We start from the raw sequence: 19320 nt of genomic DNA, 5'->3' as shown, positions 1-19320 counted from the left end.
AATTATTGCTCCTCAGCATAAACATTTTCTCACAAATCTGAAAAGGACGCAATAAGCCAAAATCTCCCCAGGGCTTGAATTATTTCTAAGAGAGAAGGTCTCACTTCAAAAGGGCAATAGAGTTCTGTTGGGTGTGATTTCCAAAGGCCATGATGTCTTCCTGCAGCAAAAAAACCATTAACATGACTGGTGAAGACTCAAAAAAATTGTGAGGTTGCCTAGGACAATAAGAACTATGCTTTCAATGTTAGAAATAGTGAAAAGGAGCCAATTCCATGCAACTATACACGAACAGATCTTAATTAGCATCCCAGGCTCTTGACTCAGAACATTTAGAAGTTTTTAAAAATTGGATTTCAACATTAGATAGACAAATGGGGAGAGTTTTACTACTTTGAGTAAAACGCCGTTAACGCTACTTACTTTACTAGATTGTTTAAGAAGTTAGTGAGGTAACATAAATGTCCCCCCTGTCAATCCTGCAAAACACTGGGTGCTCAGGAAGGTGTCTCCCTTTGTCCACACTTCCTCTTCCCTTCCAGTATTTAAAGGCTATTAAGTTGAGGACTTAAGGTGAAGTAGAAGATCAACATTTAGAAGTGACAGAAAGAGAGATGTTAGTTTAGAGAAGGGAGAAGGAAATAGGAGAAAAAATACTGTGACACTAGGGCATCTAGTAGTGGGGCAGGTGGCCTCATCAGCAATGGAATCCCATTCCCGAAAGTGCTCAAGCCAAAGTAAGGTAATGACTGTCAGAGATGTTGTAGACTAAATTCCCAGACAGTGTCTAGGAAACACACCAAAATAACAGCGAAGTTTGCTCCTGGCTCTAGGATTTCAAAATTTATAAGGTGAAATATTATATCTATTTAAGAAATAGTTTTGAAATTATATTGGCCATATTAGAACTTCCAAAGATAGTCTTGTCTATAGCACTATCTCTATTGTAAGAAAAAAACAAACAAAAACTCTTGAAGACTCTTCCCTCCTAATGGCAGATATTGTCTTTAGAGATAAATAACCATGTGTATGTTCTTACACTCATATAACTTTCATATGGACACATGGGGTTTCTCCAAATGCCTAAATCCTTTGTTAAAATGAGTGGTAATTATTACAAACCTTTACGCTTTAAGGATTAACAACTAGGGTGTCATAGCATTTGTTATTCTGGCAACACTCAAGCTTAATCTTCCTTTCTTACCACAGACATGAGATTTTAAAAGTGCTGTCATTATATTCTCTGAGACTCCACAGGAGAATCAAGATTATTGAGTTCCGTAAGAGAAATGACAAAACTATGAAAGACAGTTAATTTATTTGACAAATACTTACTGAGGATCTATTAGACACCAGATACCAAGCAAGCTACTAGAGTGACTGGTAGAGGAAGTTGCAGACAAGCAAAGAGAAGGATAAATTGGTGAGCAGGACAAACACAATTCTTGCTCTTATGCTCCAGCAAAGAATAAAACAAGTAATTACCATAAAGTATCCTATGAAGGTGCAGGGCACTAATACAGTCTAGGAGCCAGAGGAGTTTTAGCTAGGCCAAGTGTGGTGGGAAGATGGTGATTAAGAAAAGTTAAAAGACATTTAGAATGACAGAAGTATTGAATGAGACAAGAGATGAGACCAAAAGGTCGGTAGGAATAGCTCATGAACAGTATTGTAAGCTATATTAAGGAGTATGGACCTTATCTTAAGGGCAATGAGAAACCATTGTTTTAAAGGTGAGTAGGAGAACAGCATGATCATATTTGGATTTTTAAAAGATCCTTCCATCTGCAGTATGGAGGAGAGATTAGGAAAGACCTACACTGATGATGGGGAAATCAGTTGGTGGTCAATTATAACCATCCATGCAAGAGAAGCCAATGTGTGGAAATGGAGATGGAGAGAAGTGGTTGGTCACAGAATATATTCTGAAGATAGGTCCAATGAGATTTGTTGATCTATTGGCTATGGGGAATCAGAAGAAAGGAGGAATCAGGGATAATTTCCAGATTTCCAGCTAGACATTTGGTTGGGTTATGGAGCCATTTCCCTGAGATTGAGAAATTGAGGGATGGGGGTAGGGGTAGTTAAGTTCATGGAGGGGACAGCAAAGGATGAATTCACTTTTGGATGTGTTTAGTTAGAGATGTCTGAGACCTCTTTAGGGGAATGTTGAGTTAGCTTCTGGATATCTGTTACATGATCATGTTTAAGTGCTAAGAATCAGTGGAAAGGGAAACTTAAGGGGCAGGAGAAAAAGAATTTATATAACAAGGTCTCTGGGAGGACAGCAGTGATAGACCATGCACAGGTGGAGGGATTTACCTTGGATAAAGCAGAGGGTCACCTCTTTCAATGTAACAGCATGAAAGAGGAAAAAAATGGGTATAGATACAGGTATATTCATCCTTTTGATAGCAGGAAGTCAAGGAAGTTCCTGTCTGGTGACTTCTATTTACTCTAAAAAGAAGGAGACAAGGTCATCCACTGGAAGGTCTGATGGAAACAGATCTGAGATTTATCCAGAGGAGAAAATAAACAAAAGATGTTGTGAAGAGCAGAAGAAAGAAACCAGAAGTATTGGGGTTATTTCCATCCAGAGTAGAAGGCTGATGTTTCTCTTCTTCTGGAGTTTGTTTTGAGAGGAAGTTTAGTGTTCCTTGTTCCTAGGGTGACATCACTCACTTGTGTCATGTTTCTGAAATTATTTAAGGTAACTTTTCTGGAACAAGTCACATGGCAAGTTTCTTCTGTATGGACCAGGCAATTCTGAGTTTCTGTTGTTAGAGTCTAGTCATATAAGTTTCTGTAAGTATGAACCTCAGAGCTGAAGCATGGTTGGCATTTTCTAGGTGATTTCCAAATGAGGGCATGAGTCCCTGCTCCAGTCTCACTTAGCTTTGCTCAATATGGGGAAGAAGAAGATACCATTGGAAGGGAAATTATAATAAAGAAATAATTTACCTCCCATCCTTTGACCTGCTCCAGAATATTTCATTCTGGCAACTTCAACCTCAGCCACTATTCGCATGTTCTCTACTCTCCCAGCCAATATTTCTGTATCTCTGCCTCACCATGCACAGTCGCCAATGCCCTCATTATCTGTTACTTTTTAAAAGGTCATAAATCACAAGATACATTACTGTTGTTCACTCTTCATTCATTCTTTGGTTACTTCTACATTGGTCTTGTTTTAATCTTCTTTCTCATTTCTTTCAACATCACCTCTCAGTTCTTTGAATTTATCTTTCTACTTTATTTCCTCCAATCAGTTACTTTTCCTAGCGTGTTCTGTCAGTCTCATTGCCAGCACTATCAAGGTTGATTCTATCACAAAGCAACTGGGATAGTATGAACTTAGAAAATGAGCCCAGTGCTTACAGCAAAGTTAAAACATTCTAAATGGGCCGTAATGGTGACCCATAGAAGAAAGTATCCCACATTTATGGATAGTGGAGCAATATCCCTGAAGTTTATTTAAGGCTGACAGGAGGGAATAGCCATGGGTAACACTGAATTTCTCAAATCTAAAAGTAATTTTTTCATTCTTGCCTTAGATGGGTGTAATTAATGTAACAATGAGGTTTTTCTGGGTTTTAAATTGTTAGTTCTTGTTGTTTATTTTTTCCTACAAAAAGCTTTTACTAAATTAATGGAGCATTAATAATCAACATTGTCTTGGATTTTAGAAAACAATAATTTCTACAAATATTACTTGTCGGTGGCATACAATGTGATAGACATAATGTTGGGAAAATTACCTATATTATGTTTAAATCTTATAACACCCTGAAAGCTAAGTGCTAGTCTCACCATTTCATACAGGAGGAAATTGAGGCCTAGAGAGGTTAAATTATTTGTCCATATCATATTACCAGTTAAGTTGCAAAGCTAGGCCCATCTGACTCCAAAAATTTATATTTTTTTCCACTACCCAGACAAATGGTAGCTGTTGCTAGGGCTGCCTATTAGATCAATTTCTAGGCATTGTCTAGAACAAATGTTTACTATTCCCTTTGCTTAGCTTCTAAGCGTTCTATCACTGGCCCTATTGTCTGCAAATGAATAACCATCATTATTACAGCAAGCTTGACAATTCAGGGACTAACTGGTACCAGACACTGAACAGAAGTCAATAACCAGCTCAGTGCTCATCTCATAAGGCCTCATTGCATTTTTTGGTAACAAGTAACAAGGTTAAACTGCATTTTATTTATTTTTTTCTTGGTTAACAGTATTTAGTATTGGCAACCAAACTAACACATTTACAGCCGCCTGACATGAGTTGAATGAGAAATTAAAGTCTTGAAGAAGCTCTAGTAATAAATACAATGGAATTCTAAAGTCCAGCCAAGGAGGTGTTTCCCTAGCATTTGGCTGTAGCCGGACATGGAAGAGAACCGACATATACACATATTGGGCATTTGCAATCAGATGGTTTCCAGATGGACACATTCAACCACACGGAAGGGTTATGGCTACTACGGCAACACCAGTGTTCAAATTGTAAATAATATCCCCCAAGTAAGGCCCATAACTAGGAAATGCTTAGCTCAAAAGTTAACATTTTAAACTTTGGGAAAATAGGTTTGTTTTTTTAAGATCAATATTTTCTTCTCCTGAAGATGCCAATATTATATTCATAACAATCCTGTTTGTGGCACTAATACTTTGGAGGACCTGGTTCCAAACGCCTTGAAATAAAGTCACATTCCCTTATCGTTTGATTATTCGTTTACTTCAGAGTGAGTTTGACGATGATGATGATGATGATGATGATGAAGCAGAAGGAGAAGGAGGAAGTCATCTTACTGAGTGCTGCTATCTAGTCACCGTGCTGAGCACTGTACCCAATGAACTTTGGAAGGCTAGGCCCCACCCCAGAAATCCAGCGATAAATAAAATGCAGCTAAACTTTGCTATTTAATTGTTACCAAAAAAAAAAATGCAAGGAGGCCTTGTGAGATGAGCTCTGAGCTAGTTATTGACTTCCATTTAGTACTTAGTATCAGCACTTAACATCCTCATGCCTATGTGCCCACCATGTGCAGGAGGACATTCTCAGTACCTGGCATGGGTTAAGTAAAACTCGGGATCCTCCCACTGGGACCAGATGACAATCTCAGGGGACAGAATCTACACAAAGGAGGCTCCAAGGGAATGAAGACACTACACAGAAAACCTCTAAGAAGCAAGAGAATGTGAACAGAAGACACAGCCTGGAGGACAAAATCTCTCTCTCACCTACCACCGCTTGGAGCTGGGAGTGGAAGCTGCCTGCCTCTGAAGATACCGAGAAAGGATTTTAAAACCTGAGTTCTAAGTTGCTACACAGGAATGCAGCAAGAAGCACTAACATAATGAAAGATTGTTTTCAAAAAGTATCATCTCCATGCTCTCAGAGAAAGGCATTTGTTTGATTGAGCTAAAAGGCCAATGATTACTGAATACCTATTAAATGTTCAGCACTGTGTTATGAGCTGAAGACATAAAGAGCTGTTCACAAGGACCCAAATCCCTGTGTGGGAGACACATTATAAACTGGTTATTATAAAACAATGAGCCTGTTAAGTCCAGTGTCAGAGACACATGCCCAAGATGTTGTAGGAGCATAGGAATTGGACCAAATTCAACCAAACAGATCTAGGAAGACTTCCTCAAAGAGGAAACACCTGAGAGTGTTAAGTTTTATGGGTCACAAAACTAAAACAGAAAATACCAGCTAAATTCACTGGTGTCAGACAGCAAAGTGGCTAGAAATATCTGAGCATGATTTTAGACTTGGGCATAGGATAGATATTACCAACCTGCTATCAAAACTTATCACGTAAAAAAAGAATAAGAACACACATAAGACAATATTAGAATAACAGCTGGTGAGAGTAAAATGATTGGGATTGGGTAGGTATGCGTTGAGTTCTGAACTGTTTTTGGCTTAAAAAAAAAGCATAAGTAAATGAATGCACCACAAAAAGATAGGGACTGTACAATGCTTTATTATCACCATCATTATTATTTATTTTATCCAATTTTACTACTGACACTGATAGGCTTTAAAAACTAGATTTCTTATGCTATTTTGATGCTAATTTCTGTATACATAGATACAGACCTACTTGAAGATGTAATATTAATTTCTCCTTATCCAGTGAAACCATACAGTGTTATCATCTAAGTGAAAACATTTTGCTCTTGTTCAGAAACTAGTATGTTTATAGCATTCTTTTATGGTATAGTAAATTCTTAGTTTGAAATTACTTCTGAATCAAGGATTTGGAGCTACACTTTTTATTGGAACCAGTTAAAAGTAAAATATAGTAACCCCCCCAAAATGCTTTTTAAATTATTTCTGTATTCTCAATTAAATTTACACAGCTTGAAGCCCATAATTAGAAGGCGCCACTTAATGACTCTGTCATTCTCTTTTATTTCAGATTTTTCTCCTACAGCAAACATTTCTTCCTTTCTCTAAAAGAAAAACAAATCTCAAGAGATGGTGATATCTCTCTTCCTCCCATCTAGGACATTAACTAATTTCACCTTACTTTCTCTAAGGTTCACTCTCATCATCCCTAACACAAGAGAAACAACATTACTCTGCTTTCCACATCAGAGTGAAAAAAAAACTTCATTTGAAAAGGTTTTAAGGGCATTTAACACAACAAAAAAAAGGAAGCCCTAAAATTACGAAATGTCCCAAACTATATTTGAAAAGTCATTATTCAGAATTTAGAATATATTTCCCCATTAGAACAATATTATAAATGGATTACTAGTAGATTTACCCACGGAGGACAAGGAGGTCGGTGGAGACCTGTCAAAAATACTAAAAAGAACTTTTGGAATTCCCAAGAAGTTCAGAGGTTGACAGCACTGGTTCCCTATATGCCAAATTACCCTTCAGAAATTGTGTAACTCCTAGAAACATGAAACTAATGGGTATTTTTAGATCTAGAGAGGCAAAGGAGGAGAAAGAAAGATAGAGGGAGAGGAAAATAGCTTTTCACAAAGTCACTGTTAAAGAGTTAGAGGGGGCAAAGAAATGGAAATAAGGATTTTGTTGGCACAGTTGTAAAACAAGGGAGGAACTGATGAACTGGAACTAAATTGTTAGCAGTTTAAGTAAACAGGAGGTGTCTTTCCTGGCCTCAAGCAAAAACAAAGAACGCAAGCTCTCCACTGGCCATCTCTCCTGTCTTCCCATCCTTCACAGCCAAGTAGAATTGGCTTATTTCGTCCCCTCTTCGGACCACCAAAATCAATTCTCCCTCCACTCCGCACCCACACACCTCTCCAAAAAGACTCTGGTAGAGCTCACTGCATTTTGTCAGAAGTTAGATTAAGCCTCAGCAGCCATGTGTTACCTCTTGACCACACCCTCCCTAAAATTCTCCCCTTGGATGGTTTTCCTGGCATCTTCTCTTCCCTGATTTTCCTCCTGTGCCTCAGGTCACACGTTTCCAGTCTGATATGCAGACCTTTCTCCTACTGCTGAGGGCTCGCAGGTCTCTACGCCTTTTCCTTTTGCCTCAGACTCTCCATGTAAACTCATCCGCAACCACAGATCCAGCCGCCACCTCTGTGCTGGACTCCAGCTGTGCGGTGTGTTGTAGAGGACAGAGTGGGCTCTGGAGAGAGGCATGTTTGAGCTCTGCTCTTTACTAATGCGTGACTTTGGATGAGTTTTACTTAACTTTTGGGTAAGTTTTCATATCTTACCATCGTGCATTGCTAGTGGAAATGTAAAATGAGGCAGCCACTTTGGGAAACAGTTTGGCAGTTCCTCAAATCTTAAACGTAGAGTTACCATATGGTCAAGCAAATTCACTCCTAGGTATATACCCAAGAGAATTGAAAACTTATGTCCACAAAAAACTTGTACGCAAATATTCATAGCATTGATATTCGTAATAGCCCCAAAGTAGAAACAACCCAAATGTCCATGAACTGATCAATGGAAAAACAAAATGAAGCGTATCTATACAACGGAATATTATTTAGCCATAGAAAGAAATGAAGTGCTGACACATGTTTTAATAAGGATAAACCTTCTAAAAGTTATGCTAAGAAAGTCAGACACAAAAGGCCATACACTGTAAATTCCATTCATATGAAATGTCCAGAATAGGTAAATCCAATAGGTAGAGACAGAAAGTAAACTAGCAGTTGCCAGGGGCTGAGGGAAAGGAGGAATAGGGAGTGACTGCAAAGAGTTCAGGGTTTCTTTTTGGGGGTGATGAAAATGTTCTGGAATTGGGCTGTGGTAGTTGTACAACCTTGTGAATATACTCAAAATCACTGAACTATATATTTTAAAAATGTAGATTCTAATGGTATGTGAATTATACCAATTAATTTTTAATTAATTAAAAAATATTCCCTCTTCACTTTCCTAAACTACTACATCTCCTATATTTCCTTCCTTGATTTATGGCTCAACCTTTCTCCCAATATTCCATGCCAGAAACTTGGGGCTCACCCTAGATTTTCTGGCGCCTTCTTTGATCATCCCTCCATGTCCAAGTCTGATTATCTATCCCTGGACAGTTTCTCACATACCTCCACTTCTTTTCCTCTCCGCTACCACTCCTGGGTTTAAGCTGTCATTACCTTTCCCCTGGTCCACTGCAATGCTTAGTTGTCAGGCTTCTAGATTGACTCTTACCTCCTGTTTATCTCTCCTCTCTATTGGTGCCAAATCAATCTTTCCAAATTATCAGATTGATCACATAACTCCCCTATCCAAAATTCTTCCACCATCCCCTATCGACTCAATCTAAAGTCTTTGCTTGACATACAAAGCCTTTCATGAATGACCCTCGCTCTATCCACCCATACCCTCACTCTTCTTTCTTCACCCTCACTTTACCTTTTGCTGTAAAATGAACTTCTTTTTTATAGTGCCCGTGTGATAGGGACTGAATGTTTGAGTCCCCCCCAAATTCATATGTTGAAACCCTAATCCCCAATGTGATGTTATTTGGAGATGGGGTCTTTGGGAGGTAATTAACTCATGAAGGTGGTTTGTTATTTAAGCCACCCAGTCTATGATACTGTTGTTATAGCAGCCTGAATGAAGACATCATGCTTTGCACATATTATTTCTTTTTTTTTAGAATGTCTCTCCTCCCCCCAGTATGTCTGCATGGCAATCACATACTCACTTCTCAAATGCCTACTTGAATTCTCCTCCTCCCTCCCAATTCTTCCAGGCAGACTTTTGCACTCAATGTATTGACTTCCTTTAGGCTTTGTATGATTTATGTTACTGAATGGTTCTGTCTCCCAAGTAGTTTCTTAAGAACTAGACCCTGTCTCTTGTCTTTCTAGCCCCCAACACCGAAGTATGTCTGTTATCTTTATATGGTTATTTTTCTCTGCCATCTTATTCTTCCAACATGGTCTTCAAACTTCAAATTTGTTTCTTCTCCAATTTTCATCTCTAACCTTGTTCTTGTCTCAAACTTTTTCTTTTGATTATTGAATGAATTTACTTCTTTTATATTAACATGCCCATAATGGAATTTCAAGACATGCCTCCAGATTTGTAGTAGCACAGATTTATGTTACAGAGAATAAAAATACACCAAATACTTCTTCCAGTCATTTTCTCATCTATTTAATAAATACTTATTTCTGTGTCAGACAGTGTGATTAACACCATGGCAGAGGTACAAGTATATATCAGGTACAGATTGTGATCTCAGAGACCTTAGGGTCTAAAGAGGGGGCACACATGAACAGAAATTATGACACAGGGCATTATGAAAGAGTCATGAGAGAAGTAAAAACAAGTTCTGACTCACAGAATTGAGCTGTGCCTTGAAGCATGAGTGAGGTTGCACTGAGCAGAGAAAAGAACACTGAAAAGAAAATGCTGCAAAGAAAATGACACTGAAAAAAGCAGATAGGTGTGGAAAAGCAGGAATGCCAACAGAATGGTGAGGTCTTAAAACTGGACTTAAAGTACCTATGTGTTTATTTACTCACTCAACGAACATGGAGAGAGAGGGAGAGAGACTACCATGTTCTAAAGATCAGAACTAAAAGCCTCTGGTGGGATGAATTGGGAGATTGGGACCGACATATATACACTACTCTGTATAAAATGGATAACTAATGAGAACCTACTGTATAGCACAGGGAACTCTACTCAATGCTTTGTGGTGACCAAAACGGGAACAAAATCTTAAAAAGAGTGGATATATGTGTATGTATGACTGATTCACTGTGCTGTACAGCAAGAAATTAGCCAACATTGTAAAGCAACCATACTCCCATAAAAATTAATAAAAAAGGCTTCTGTGATGGTCTATGTGACATAATCCAATGTAGCCTTTTCCTGTGGGGGTCTGTGTAGGCTTCACATATTTTACTAATTTAATGATTTCTGAATATAGCTTAATGGTTAAGAGCCTGGATTCTAGAGCCAGACAATTGGGATCTAATTCGACTCTTGTGCTTTCTAGCTGTGTGCCCTTGGGCAAGTTACTTAATCTTTCTCTGTCTCTGTATCTTTCTCTATATGGTAGGATAATAGCAGTATCTCTGTTGGAGGGTTGTTATGAGAATTAAATGGGTTAATACAATTAAAGTGCTTATTCACTGGCACATAGTGTATTCTCATAAGTGTTAGCTACTTTTATTATTTTCCTGGCAAGTAACCAAAAAGTGCCTTCAACTTATGGGATAAAATGATTCCTATATACGTCATCTCTCTCAAACTCATAAGTCACGTATATCTTACCTATATATACACATTTTGCAAGAGAGAGAGCGATAAGGAGAGAGAAAGGAAGGAAAGAAAGAAGGGAGGGAAGGAAGGAGGGGAGGAGGGAGAGAAGAAGGAAGGAAGAAAGAAAAAAGAGAACGGGAGAGAGAGAAAGAAAAAAAGGGGGAAAGGCAGCATAGGCTGGAAATTTGAGTAATGAAATGAGAACTAGTTTAAATTCCATTTCTACCAACTGTGCCTTAGTCCCCAAAATTTTTTAAATGAAGGTTCTGTAATCAGCTACCTACTCTAATATTCATTATTTTGAAAGGATAGACCTAGTTGTCTCTAGACATACAACCCAACCTATTATATTTTTATTGTCAGTTACAATCTATTTTTTAAAGAAATATTTATCAAGCATGTAAGATATGTACTTAAGGGGATACAAAGACACATACATGCCCCCAAAGAGACCAGGAGAGTTCAGTAAATACATATAGAAATGCCAGCAGTATCTCGTGTGTACCAATGAGTCATGAATGGGATCCCAGTCTTGACACAGCATTCATTCTTCTGCGTAATGGAAATAAATGTCAGGTTAATAATATCCTCAAAAACAATTCTTGAGAGTGGGTATTACACAAAAACATTTCCACCAGAAGTTTTGCTGATGGATCTACTTGTCACAAGAAAGATGTTGGAGGTTGAAATAGTAAGTGAAACCGAGCTGGGTGCTAAAATTAGAACAAGAAGCTCATCGGCTTCTGTGGTAATTTGTGGGGATTTCACAAGTCTGCATGTTCACACAGTTTTATACCCTTGCCAATCTTTATCTCACCACAATATCTTATCTTCAGTGACTTCTTTTCAACAATTGCTTCTAATTTCTAGTCCAGGAGACTGGACATGTATTTATTTATTTACCTTAGACCCTCTTTAACTATTAATCACATAAAACTTGAAGGTATTCACCAAGAACTTGGTAAAAAGATACTTCCTCACTCCTAAATGCAACATAAATTAGTTATGGCATTTTAAAAACAGAAAAATACAAAAGAAAATGTTTAAATCCATCATTAACTTACCACTCCATAATAATGTAGTAAAACTTGGTTTGGGAGAGAAAGGCAAAAACCTACCATAAAAACATCAATGACTAACAAAAAGTACTGGAATATCTGAAGCAGTATCTCACTGAAAAATCAAAGAATGCTCAAGACCAAAATATATTACCTTCATGCATCTAAAGTAATGTGAAGGGAGTCCAGGTTTTGTAAAAGTGTTTCTGTTTTTCAGGAATTATAGGTTCTTTCCTAAAATCTAATTTTGATTTTGGATAAGGAGTTTTTAATTCAATAATGTGTTGTCTATAAAGTGCCGAACATCTGTTTTATAATGTATCCAAACCTCCATATCTTCATTATAATATGGAACAACCTGAGTCTTTCCAATGAGTTTTTTGTTTTTTTTTTTATTGAGAACCATATTCACACCAAGGTGACTGAACATATGTCATGCTTGACATCAGCAATATCCCACATAGATATGCTTGTGGGTCTTAACACAAAATCATGATTTCTGTAATAACCCAAGAACTCTAGCTCTGATGTTGCAGCAATTAAATATGAAAGTATAGTGGCTGTATACACATTATAAACATTGTTCTCAAATGCCCTTCTCTTTTGCATTTTCCCCTTTATCTGAGAAAGCCTACTTAAAGACATACAAATAATAAACCACAAGCGTCAGTTTTTTCTCCAAAGTGAAGATGGTGTATGTTAACAAGTTCTTTCTCACTCAGCATCTGCAGGTTATAAGATAGTGACCTCCTAAACAGAGATCTAACTCATAGATGTGCTTTTTTGTTAGGCTCACACAGGATTGGCTCTCACAAAAGTTGCAAAAATGTACAAACCCAGACTTCCACTTAAAACAATCCAGTTTTCTAGATTCTTGTGGAAACATCAGATCTACCGGCTTTAGGGCTGCATTCCCACGAGGCAACATGTGTTTGGAACTGAGTAGCAACCGCCTCCCAGTTCCCCAAAGTCTCCACTACCCTCTGTTGTCTCCCCAATCTGAGGCCAAGTGTCATGGCCATTTATCATCCCACTATGTGCCTTTTCTTTTTTGGTACATTTAAGAGGAAAGTGAAATATCACTTGTCTCAAAGAGAATTCTTTTTATCCCTAATCCACATCACTTATTCCGGTATCTTCTTGGGCCCTGCAAACATTCGCCTTTGCAAGCCCCTACCTCAGGCCCACCAGGCTGCCCCCTGACATCACAGATGCTAAGAAGGACTCTTCACAATGTTCCTATTTTTCGATTAGACAAGGAAGAGTCACAAGCCCACTACTATGCCTTCTGGCCTATTTCCATTCAAAAAGTAGGTTCAAACTGCAAGACAAACCCTTGCCCAAGCAAGAAAGTAAGTTTGGGGATTTCTATAGCATTTGTCAAGGCTGGTCAGGCTAATAAATTCTTATTTATTTCCACTTATAATATGCTTAAAATGTCCAGATGACCTCCAACTTTTGCAATTTCTGCAGATTTCTATGTTTTTCTTTTACAGAAAAGTTCTTGGGGAATTCCCTGGTGGTCCAGTGGTTAGCACTCCATGCTTCCACTGCAGGGGGCCCTGGTTCCATCCCTGGTCGGGGAACTAAGATCCTGCAAGTTGCACAGCACAGCCAAAAAAAATAAAAAAGAAAAGTTCTCATAATCAACAAAACAGATGTTCACTAACGATTCCCAAAGAGCATGGGACTTGGTGCCAATGCCCTCTCAACACTTTACTTTGTAGATTCTGGAAAGATTATGGGAAAATAGAATGTATACTGGGATAGCTATACAAAAAATATGTACCTACTCATGCTTAGAGGCAAATACATTTTCAGATTCCTCACACCACAGTAAGTATCTAGTTTCACTCTCTCCCACTTCCTCTCTCTGCTGCTTTGGATTTGTTGACTACAATTAGTGACAGCTTATTCCTCCCTGTCAGATTCAAGTAACTCAGAGGTACTATGGACTTCTCAGGATAATATCCTGTGGATAATTCCCAAGATCATTTCCAGCACTTAGACAATGAGTCACTTGGATGACTAGTGACTATACAAGTTGAGCTGGTATTCTTCCTTTGTTGTTGTTTATGATTCTAAAGAAAGAAACCAGCAATCAGGGGAGGGTTATTTACTAGTCAGTGCAGCTGCAAGGATTAGCCTCTAAACACCTGATTTCATCATTTTGCTCATTCAAGTCTTCTGATGGAGCTTTTTTTGTCTATTCAGAGAAACTCTGTAGTTCTAATAGCAAAACAGCTTGTGGTACAGGAGAGACAGAGGCATGTTTTTCCACTTTTCAAGGGGACCTTTTGTTCATCTGGTTAACAACCTCACTTTATAAAGGAGAAGCCCAGGACCAAAAAGATAACATAATTTGCCCAAGTTTAAACAGTGAGTTAATGGGAGAAAGGAAAATACGCCATCACAGTAGAGCTTCCATAGAATCCAGGCTCATACTGGGTGGGGTCCCTGGGACATAAAAAGTGCATGTTTCAGAGGCTGATTTTGAACTAATGCATCTGCTTAAGAAAGTGTGAGTTTTCTGATACGAAGCAGCTCTTTTGCCATTTAGATATGGAGAAATGAATCAGCATTGATGATGTGGAATTTCTGCTCACCGGTCTGATTTCAAGGGAATTTGACTCTCTGATTTTGCAAAAACTATTCCAACCTAATCATCTCCCTTTGTCAAAATAATTTTTGTATTCAGGGGTCTAAAATGATAACGGAGGTTTTAAATCCCTGGTTGGTGGATGCTGGGCATCAGAAGCGGTTCTGGATACCTCTGAGATGAGTAAAGACGTGTACTGAAGGTGAAATTGAGAAGGTAGAGCCTTTGAACTCAAAATTCATCTTGGCACAGCTGGCTCTCTGGCTCTGATGCTTGGATCCTAAACCCTGTCCAGTCATTTACTCTTATCACGTGGAACCCCACATATTTTCTTGGTTACCTTTGGTCACTCAAACTTTGGCTTCTCTTTTTAAGTCTTCTAGAAAAGAGCTGCGTATGCTCCACTCCCCCAGTCTAAACTCGCTGCTTCAACACCGCTACAGGCTTTGAGACTCTGCCCCTGCTCTCCCAGGTTTGGGACCAAATAGTCTACGAATTGCAGCTCTCATTGTCCTTGTCCTCAAATTCCACTCACGTCAGACAGCAGCAGCTTTTTCAAGAGGGATAACGATGGAGCAAATACTTCCCACATTCCCAGCAATTTGTTTTTGGCTCAGGTGGCTCCAATCTTAACTCCGGGGGAAAAGATTTCTCTACTTTACAAAAAGGGATTATTGGATTCAGGAGGATACCTGCCTCTTATTAAATATTTGAAAGAAATTCAAGGAGGCTTCTGGGCTCAGATGGACAAACTGCCCAGTGAAATGAAGGAGAACCTAGAGAAAATGTCCAAGCCCAGAATAAGAGCACATCATCCTTCTGCATGGCCTTCATACTTTGCTCTGTAGTGTGGACTCATGAAGCCCAGGGCAGACAGAGAGCCAGGCCTGGTGTTGCCAGCTGATCTTGTCCCTGTGCTTCCAGGCTCCCATACACCCCTCAGGGCAGTTCTCCCACAACCAGAAAGTTTGCTCACTGGGGAGCCCCTCCCCCAGCTCCACTCCTTCATGAATCAGTGACCATAAACATAGCTACTTTGAGGGGAAGAGCAGTTTCTAGGATAGAGACTTGTATTAGTCTGCTCCTACTGCTATGACAAGATATCACAGACTGGGTGGCTTAACAGAAATTTCTCATAGTTCTAGAAGCTAGGAAGTTCAAGATCAAGGTGCTGCCAATTCAGTACCTGGTGACACTCTCTTCCTGGCTTTCAGCCTTCTTGCTGTGTCCTCACATGGTGGAGAGCAAGAGCTCTGGTGTCTCTTCCTATAAGGGCACAGCCCTATTGGATTAGGCCCCCATGCCTAAGGCCTCATTTAACCTTAATTACCTCCTTAACAGGCCCTATCTCCAAATACAGTTACATTGAGAGTTAAAGCTTTAACATATGAATTTGGGAGCACACAATTCAGTCTACACCAAGGCTTTTAACCAAGAATCAGAGATTTGTAAAACACCTGACATCATATGCAGAATTTTGTTTTTGTGCCCATGAGCTTCTTTCTGGGGAGAGGGCCTCAAAGGGGCCTGTGATCAATAAAAGTTAAAGAACCACTGCTCAAACACACAGAGAATGATTGCCCTAGAGGATTTCAGAAGACACAGGAAAATCAGGTTTCCCTGAGGTTGCACCATCTGATGTCATTTTTTTATATCTTAAAACAGATGAAGTTGCCTAATGCAGAAGGAGAGGAAACACAACATTATTCCCTGATTCTCACCACCAGCTTTTTAGAGTCACAAAAATTTGAGATACAGAAATTTTCACAGCCTCCCAAGAGTCCATGAGCCACCTTAGACTTAATATCCAATTAAAAAACATAAGGTTTCCTTTTTGCAGAGGCATCTATGCCCCTGTCAAGGTCTAGAAATACTACCCCTACTCCTCCCTGTGAAGTTGCTTCCTTCATACCACTTCGTTCACCTCCATTACCCTTCAGTACCTTGGTCAGATGCCATCAGCCAGGGAAGTGGGGGGTAGGCACTGTTCTGTGTGGTCCACCAGCTTCATAAGACACTTCCCACAGAGCAGGGCAGCCGAGAGGAGTGCTCTGAGGCTGCATCGACAATGATATAATTCTAGCCACTTCACAAAAACACTGTCAAATGATGTCCTTTCAAATAGGGCGTATAACGATTTAGACCGATAACATTTTGTTGGCTCACAAACCACAGGAGTTCAGACATTAGTGCAGTGCAGTTCTCAGACTAAAGAAATTGATAGTACGTGTAATCTCTGCACCATCTCAAATGCGGCTTTGTACGTGTTTAATGTCTTTCTTCAAAGGAGATTAAAGGGCAATAATCTAACTTTGCCCTATAAAATAATTCTGGAAAAGAGAATTAATAGTATTATTTCTATTTTATAACTAAATAAATGGGAATTCAAAGAAATTAAGTAAATATTCAATTGGTTAATCTATCCATCAATCAACAGGCATTTATTAAATATCTTGCTTTTTTCTCTTTTTTTCCCCCTCTGGGTGATGTTTAAATGCTATCTTTTAATCTAATTAAAAATATAATTCTAACAGCAAAGGACCTGATTCTTACCTTCTCAGGAAAAAAAAAAAAAAAAAGAGTCTGTTTTATGTTCAGTATCCCAATCCCGAGTCCTTTATTGTCTCAACAAATATCAACTGAGCACATACCTCTACCTTCCAGACATTATGCCAGGGCCAGGGTATCCAGTGGTGAATAAAACAGATCAGGTCCCTGTCCAATGGAGTGTACAATTTACCGAGGGAAACCAACATCAAACAAATAGACAGACAAGTTGGTATATCATTACAAATTGTTATAAAAGCTATGAATGAAAATCCAAACCAGATGGTAAGCTAGAGAATAAGAGGGATTATTCTAGGTGAGTGGTAAGGAAAGATCTCTTTGAAGAGATAATACTTAAGCCAAGAGCCGAAACTCGGAGATTAATTTAGAGAAAGACGTGAGGGAAATAAAGGCTTGAAAAACTGGCTGGATCATAATTACATTTGCCAAGTTGGAGAAGGTTGACTGGATGGAGAGAGTGGGTATACTGGAAGAAATCCAATGCTTAAGATGCCTTAATGTTAACACGCCTGTGAAACTCCTGTGTGCAGGTCTCAAGAAGCTGTTATTTATACAAATACGGAGCTCCAAGAAAAGTTCTGAGATGGAATTTAAAATTGGGAGTTAACCCCATGTGAATAGCATTTAAAGCCATAAGAATGGTTCAGATTCCTTAGGAAGAAAGTATAAAGAGAAAGGACAAAAGAGCCCAGGCTTAAGCCACGGGCATTCCAACATCTAAAGGTCAGAGAGAAGAGGCAAAGCAGCAAAGCATCTTAAGGAGTAGTTGTCAGAGGGGTAGAAGGAAAACTTAAATCATTTTGTGCCATGAGGCCAAGAGAAGAACATGCTCATGGAAGTTAAAACAATCAACTATGTTGAATGCTACTGAGAGGTCAAATAGGAGAAGGATGGAAAACTATCTGCTTTAAAATTTTTGCTACAAGGAGATCACTGGTAACCTTGACAAGAGCAGCTTTAGCTGAGCTGTTGGCAGAAGTCACGTTGGTGTAAGTTGAAGAGTGAATGGGGGGTAAAGAAACAAAGACAGCATGTGTAGAATGTGAGTTTATTGAGTTTGTCTAGGATTAGAATGAAGAGAAATTGGCAGATGATGTGGGGATCAGGGTTTTTTTATAAGATGAGAGTTGCTGGAACATACCAGGATGCTGATGGGGATGATCTAGTAGAGAGGAAGATGTTAAAGATTCAGAAGGAGGAAGAGATAACTGAAGATGAGGGCATGGGTGCCAGTTGTAACAAGAATGAAGAAAGAAGGAGAAGATGGTTGCAAACACAGGTAGAGTATATATAATTGGTAAGGGTAAGAGGAAGGAGAATAACATCAATCAGAGACATACAATCATCAGGTTGGCAGCAGGAGTTTATCTAATCTACCTGCTTCCAATACCCTCAGATCTCCTTCCTGAGTTTTTGAAAAGGAGAAAAGGAAGAGAGAAATGAACTCCCCAAGTCCCAGAGGGAGATGTCCCAGGATGAACCGTCCCATGACTTAGGATCTAATGATCCTTTTTCCTGCTCCAGTAAACAATGTGGCCCTAATTCCTTGGAATACTGCTCTGTTAGTTAAATATCTGTATTCTTGCCTGACAACATTTGATGCTCTTGCACACCAAAGAGTGCTGTCAGCTTGTCTTGTGAACCACTCAGCTTGGCTTTTCGTGAACCTTATTCTGAATGACTAGCCATTTTATGTCTTATTTTTGCCCTGGTGATGATGCAGTAGCGTTTCATTGAGAGTATTAGGTTGTCACTACTTACTGTTCGACAGCAGTAACGGAGAAGAAATGTCATGCGTAAATAATCTAAAGTTTTTTGAAGGCAGGTTAGAGTAAGATTTGTAACTGACTCATATGGATCAGGGTTTCTCAAATTTGGTACGATTGATACTTCAGCTAGATAATTCTTTGCTGCAGGGGTCCAGCCTGTAGGATGTTTAGCAGCATCTTTGGTCTCTACCCACTAGGTGCCAGGAGCATTCCACTCCCACCCCCAATAGGGACAGCCCAAAACATCGCCAGACATCGCCCAATGTCCCGTGGAGGGTAAAACTGCTCCTAGTTAAGAACCATTGATATAGACAGATGTCATAACATCAAAATGGAAACTGAAAAAGTCAATCAAACACTTAAAATTTTTTTCTAGTATCAGAATGTCTGCTTTTTGTGTAGACAAATGCCTGACTGACTGAATTTTTCAGTTTTCAAATGAATCTTAGATATCTTCAGCAACAACAAACATTTGAACAAACACATCTTCTAGACATCATCTCAGCTTGAGTTTCAATTCTTGAACCAACTGGCAAGATTTAACATGGCAGAATTTGATTCAATTTACAACATTTCAAAGCTTTCTAAGTCTAA

At 39.0% G+C, this 19320-nt stretch overlaps 1 protein-coding gene across 6 annotated transcripts in view; it reads right to left on the bottom strand.

Annotated features, from left to right (window-relative positions):
• The window catches only part of RASGRP3 (RAS guanyl releasing protein 3), a 103260-nt gene that overhangs the window by 43688 nt on the left and 40252 nt on the right, over window positions 1-19320 (bottom strand). The window lies entirely within an intron of this gene.

The sequence above is a fragment of the Eubalaena glacialis genome, chromosome 14 (assembly GCF_028564815.1).
Source record: "Eubalaena glacialis isolate mEubGla1 chromosome 14, mEubGla1.1.hap2.+ XY, whole genome shotgun sequence".
Taxonomy (NCBI): Eukaryota; Metazoa; Chordata; class Mammalia; order Artiodactyla; family Balaenidae; genus Eubalaena; species Eubalaena glacialis.
The sequence above is the reverse complement of the archived record's forward strand: the minus strand, read 5'-3'. Positions and strand labels throughout refer to the sequence as shown.